The sequence below is a fragment of the Gossypium hirsutum genome, chromosome A01 (genome assembly GCF_007990345.1).
Source record: "Gossypium hirsutum isolate 1008001.06 chromosome A01, Gossypium_hirsutum_v2.1, whole genome shotgun sequence".
Classification (NCBI taxonomy): domain Eukaryota; kingdom Viridiplantae; phylum Streptophyta; class Magnoliopsida; order Malvales; family Malvaceae; genus Gossypium; species Gossypium hirsutum.
This window is the reverse complement of record NC_053424.1, coordinates 97,772,863-97,779,241: the sequence shown is the minus strand read 5'-3', so window position 1 is coordinate 97,779,241 and position 6,379 is coordinate 97,772,863. Positions and strand designations below refer to the sequence as shown.

Genomic DNA, 6,379 nt, shown 5'->3' with positions numbered 1-6,379 from the left:
AAAATATACGAGCCATTTTCGCATGGCTATACGAATACACATTACCAAAGGGTACTTAATTAACAACAAGGGTCAGCCCTATACATGCCATTTTCAAAATTGAACTAAAAGAGTACCAAAAGTGGCTTAGATAGTATGGATGACTTCGACTTTAACACTCCCGAGTCCAATAGCTGACGAGCAAAATCTATAAAACAGAGAATTAAAGCAGAGAATAAGCATTTCGATGCTTAGTAAGTTTTAAGTAATGAAATCATTTAAAAGAATGGCATAATAATATCAAGTTTGTTTGTTTCATCCCTTGGCGGAATAGAAACATAACCGAGATATCCCTTTTGTCATTAATATCCCAAAGGTGAAACCAATTTATCCAGCCAAATCCAATCTATAACCGAATGCGCTCATCTCTAATGTCCATGTCAATTTCATGCCTATACACATACATTTCATAATTATGACATTGAACTTTCTAATTCGGAACTCATACCTCATAATCAGATCATAAACGTTCGGATGGTTTAAATAATGTGCTAAGCATTCCCATCAAATTTCAAAGTTATAATTGAAGTATATTCATATTCTCAACAAGAGTAATTTACTTACCCGGCTATCTTACAGTAAGTAGCACATGGGATTTAAATTATTCCAACATGTATTACATGATTTCTCATACGAACACTTATGGGTTTTCACCCTCAAATATTATGCTGGCATAAACATCCTTCGGAATCGAGCCCGATTCTTAGCACTGGCTCAAGAGCCCTTCGAGACCAAGCTCGGATTAGATCACTGGCTCGAAGGCCCTTCGGAACTAAGTCCGGTTTTGACACTGGCTCTAAAGCCCTTCGAAACTAAGTTCAGTTATTAGCACTGGCTCAAAAGCCCTTCGAGATCAAGCTCGGATTTAAACCCCGATTAACATTCACACATATATGCATATATATATATCATATCACATCTGGATATCATTCCTGATACTCGAATACACTTACAGCATGTTTACTAACCACACATCATTCGATTCATTAATCCTAAACAAATAACATGATCCCGCTTCGTTAATCCACAAGATTTCCATAACCATTCTACTACAAGTAAATACGTTACTTATTTATTTTATCATGTAATTCAAGTAGAATCGTCAGGTCACAAGTTAATTATTATGCTTATAGACAAATAATTGCCTTATTAAACCATAAGTTAAATTTCATTACTCAAAGACTTACCTTATATCCTTCTAAACAAATCTCGGTTTAGCTATTCCGTGACTTTAGCTTTTCCTCTATCCGATGTTGCCCCTTTATGCTCTTGAGCTATGTTAAACAAGTTTAGTCATATTAAACCTTATCCAATTTATTTAAACATTCAATAACAAACTCCTTGATTATTAAACACACATTCAGCAAGAACATTGGCAACTCATACTACATCAATCCTAATTCATTAGCCGAATACTCATATATCTATAATAAGCACATATGACATCTTCTTCAAGACACATTCGGCTATGGCATAATTTCCTTATAAAACCCTTAATCAATCCACCATCACATGTATCATTACAAAGCTTCACACTTAGTATGCTAATGACATTAAAACAATCCACCTTAACCGAAACTTAACTCATACAAAACCTATATTCCAACCATAAAATAGGTAGAATTTTAACTAATCATCCAAATACATTCGTACTTAAACATCATTCCGACCTACACTCATATTACATCTATAAAACTACAAGGCGAATATACCTATACTTACATCATTTAAACATGAAAACAACCATTTATCTCTTCCATTTTCTACCATGGCCGAAGGCTCAAGACACCACACCATTCCAATTTGGTCATGGGTTAAGCAAAGGACTTAATGACAAACTCAAAAATGTTAAAAAAAATCCATGAATCATCATTGAACTTACCTTAATCTAGAGAGCCACCAAAGCCGAATTTCTCCAAGCTCTTTCTCTTCTAGTTACGGCAATGAGGAGCAAAGATGGAGAAACTTTGGTTTCTCCTCCCACTAATTCAACATTCTTTTATTATCCATATTTTATTTTTAACACTAAAATATTAATCAACAAATAATTATTATATGTTTTAGTCCATAACATGGCTGGCCACCATCTAGGATTTGGTTAATTTGACATGCAAACCCATCATTTTTATATCATGCATTAATAGATACTTATAGATTAACCTATCACATTTCAAAAGTGTCACACATAAGTCCTATTAACTAAATTCACATGCAATCGACTAAATCGAAGCTTAAAACTTTCACACATTCATATTCACATATTTTAGACAATAAATATCCTATTCAAATACTTCGACGACTCGGTTTAGCGGTCCCGAAACCACTTTCCGACTAGGGTCAATTTAGGGCTGTCACAGATTTGTCCTTAGGTATTGTCTTCATTCAATCGATTTTCCCAAAAGAAATTCCCCAATTCTATTCTTTGTGCATTCTTTGTTTAGATCATTAGTTAATTAAAACAAAACCTCTTTATTCTTAGGCTAGATAATAAAAAGACAGTCATTACTAGTACTTTTAGTTCCTTTGGGTTTGACATTCGGTCTTGCTAAAACTGTACTACTGTTCGATAGGTACACTTGCCTACATCGCGATAATAGTTAGTTTCAAGAACGATTAATTATAAATATTTAAAACCTATCACGAAATAACGCGATCAAGTTTTTGGCGCCACTGCCGGGGAAATAAGATATTAGGAGCGCTCAATTTTTATTACTTTAGCCATTTATTTTTCTTGCAATTTAATTTAATTTTTTTAATATTATTATTTATTAACCTACTCTTTCTTTCTCTTGGCAGGTTTTCATAGTTTATGACTAGAAGAAACCCGTCAGAGCCACTACTTTTTGACGAAGAAATTGATCGCACAGTTCGTAGAAACCAAAGAGAAATAAGGCGAAGCTTAAGATACACAGAGAATGAGCAAGAAGACGATACTCAACCTCCAACCAAAGAGATGGCTGAAAACCAAGGCAATCAGCTACCTCCTGCAATTGCAGTTAATCAAAATCCTGCTCCACGCACTATGCATGATTATGTTGAACCTTCTTTATCAGGAATTGAATCTAGCATAGTTAGAATTGCTGTAGCTGTAAATATTTTTGAACTAAAACCTAACACTATTAAGATGATATAACAATTTATTCAGTTTGATGGTTTGCAGGATGAAGATCCCAACGTTCACTTAGCAAACTTTCTGGAATTTTGTGATACATTTAAAATCAATGGCGTTTCTAATGATGTCATTCGTCTTCGGTTATTCCCTTTTTCATTGAGGAACAAAGCTAAACAGTGGTTGAACTCATTACCACGAGGGTCAATTACTACTTGGGAACAAATGACCGAAAATTTTTTACTAAAATATTTTCCACCGACTAAAATGGCTAAATTACGTAATGATATCTCTTCTTTTGTGCAAATGGATTTAGAAACACTCTACGATGCATGGGACAGATACAAAGACCTTTTGAGAAGGTGCCCTCACCATGGGTTACCACTTTGGCTCCAAGTACAAACATTTCACAATGGTCTGAATCCTTTGACTCAGCAAATGGTTGACGCAGCAGCGGGCGAAACCATCAATAATAAAACATTGAAAGATGCCAATGAGTTTATAGAGGAGATTTCACTGAATAACTATCAGTGGTAAGTCATGAGGACAAAGCCAATGAAAACAACCGATGTTTATAACGTCGATTCGGTCACCTTGATCTCTAATCAGGTAGAACTCTTAAATAAAAAGATTGATGGTTTTCTTAATTCTTCATAGATTCACCCAGTAATGTAGTGCGAAGCAAGTAGCGGTGGAACAAGCCATTCGGAATATCAATCTTATGCCCATAACATGGAAAACGAGCAACTAAACTACATGGGTAATAATCCTCGACCTCAAAACAATCCATTTAATAACACTTACAATGCAGGTTGGAGGAACCACCCCAATTTCTCATGGAGTGGTCAAGAAAATCAAAGACCACAACCACCTCCAGGCTACCAATAACCACCCTATCAACAGGAAAAGAAGCCGAACCTTGAAGAGATGCTCTCAAAGTTTATTTCGGTGTCAAAAACACGTTTCCAGAACACCGAGACAGCACTTAAAAATCAACAAGCGTCTATCCAAGGGCTCGAAACTCAGATAGGCCAGCTTTCCAAACTAATTTCTGAACGACCATGAGGAAGCTTGCCAAGTAATACTGAACCTAACCCAAGGGAATAGCTCAACGCAATTAATATTCAAGATGACAAAGAAGTCGTTGAGCCTGAACCAAAACCGAGGCACGAAACTGTGGTAAGTAAAGGTCAATGTGAGGTAAATTATAATAAAAACAAACCAGTGACTATCGAATTTAAACCTTGTGTGCTATACCCCAACGCGACAAGGAAAGACCGCTCAGATGAACAATTTGGTAAATTCCTTAAACTCTTAAAAAAATTACACATTAACTTACCATTTATTGAAGCTCTATCGCAGATGCCAAATGCAATGAAATTTTTAAAGGAGCTCTTAGCAAATAAGCGAAAGTTGGACGAGGCATCGCATGTGGAGCTGAATGCAGTTTGCTCAGCCATTCTCCAAAATAAACTACCCAACAAACTAAAAGATCCAGGGAGCTTTACTATTCCTTGCTTAATTGGTAGTTTAGATATTAATTATGCATTGGCTGATCTAGGGGCTAGTATCAACGTCATGCCTTACAAAATGTTTAAGCAACTAGGTCTCGGGAAACCCAAACAGACTAGGATGAGCATTCAATTAGCAGATAAAACTATAAGATTCCCTAAGGGTATTATTAAAGATGTGCTAGTTAAAATCGATAAATTTATAATTCCCGTTGACTTTATTGTTCTAGACATAGAAGAGGATAGCAATACTCCCTTAATCCTAGGAAGGTCCTTTTTAGCAACTGCTAAAACTATCATTGATGTTGGCACAGGTGAACTCACACTCCAGGTGGGAGACGAAACAATCACCCTTCAAGCTCGCAATTCTTGCCACACATCAAGGATTGAAGGTAATTATTTAAACCATCCTACTAAAACTAACAATATGGTGCAACTTACTTTGCAGAAAATGAGTCTGAAGGAAGCACACGAGTCATTCTCAAGCAATAGTAGAGGACCTGTTCATGAAGATCGAAGACTACAAATTGAGGAACTCGATGAATGGCGAACACACAAACCAAGAACACCCGACAAACTGAAACTATGCCAAAACGAGCCCGATACCTCTCTAAATCAACTTAAGGTTGGCGATAAGGTCTTATTAGATGCTGCGGATCTCCACATTGTCACTACCACATCAAATGAGGAAATCCCTCTTACGGTACTCAGTATTTTTCAATTTGGTACGGTGGAGGTGAGTCATCAAAAGTTTGGCACTTTTAAGGTAAACAACACCCGATTAAAACCCTATTTTGATGAGATTGATAGCAAGAATAAGGAGAATAAACTCCTCAAACCACCATGATTATTCAACGGAGAGGTAAGTCAAGCTTAGACTATAAATAAGTACTTCTCGGGAGGCAACCCGAGCACTAACAACAGTAATTTCTTTCAATTTTAGTATTTAACTTCTAACTTACTAATAGAAATCTTGAATACAGGTGTTTCCGTAAAGACACAGCCAAGCACACGGGCGTGCGTAAGGCCGTGTGAAAGCATGGCAAAATATTTCCCCAACACGAGCTACAATTAAATGCCACAGCCGTGCGAAATGGTCGTGGTCGAGCCTGCTAAAACAACACGGGCGTAAAACACGCCCGTGTGGAAAAATAGTGGGAGAACCTATTAAAACAACACAGGCGTTCGACATGCCCGTGTGAAACGCCCGTGGTCGAACCTGTTAAATTAACATGGGCGTGGAAGAAGAAAACGAAGCTAGACAAGGCCATACGACACGGCCATGTGAAACCACACGCCCGATGAACACGGGCGTGTACTAAATATCAGACGCACCCAAATTTGAAATTCGTGAATACACGGGCTGAAATTAGGGGACACGGGCGTGTGCCCTGGCTATGTGCCCCGAAACATATAAATACCCTACACTATTCACTTTCTTCTCCATTCAAAAACCCTAACCCTAGCCGCTGCTACTCCACACGTCCTCCCTGCCACGCCTGTGCGCCGCCTCCAACTTTGTTTTTAACGCTCACTCTCTCTCCCTTAGCATTTGTTTACTCCCTTCACTTCTATTTTACTCATTACTAATGTTTATTATTAGCATAATCTTCATTGCTTTTGAACTATTTTTTATTTTGCTTATTATTTTATCCTTTTGTTTGCATTCTTAGGGTAGTTATTATACAATGCATGTTAAAATCAAGTGATTAAGGAAACT

General features: G+C 37.1%; 1 non-coding gene across 1 annotated transcript; it reads right to left on the bottom strand.

Moving 5' to 3' along the window:
- Nucleotides 1-3,421: 3,421 nt before the first annotated feature.
- On the bottom strand, nt 3,422-3,528 carry LOC121206584 (small nucleolar RNA R71). Its single transcript, XR_005901653.1, has one exon. It is a non-coding gene; the product is annotated as a small nucleolar RNA R71 (small nucleolar RNA).
- Between the last annotated feature and the right edge of the window lie 2,851 nt (nt 3,529-6,379).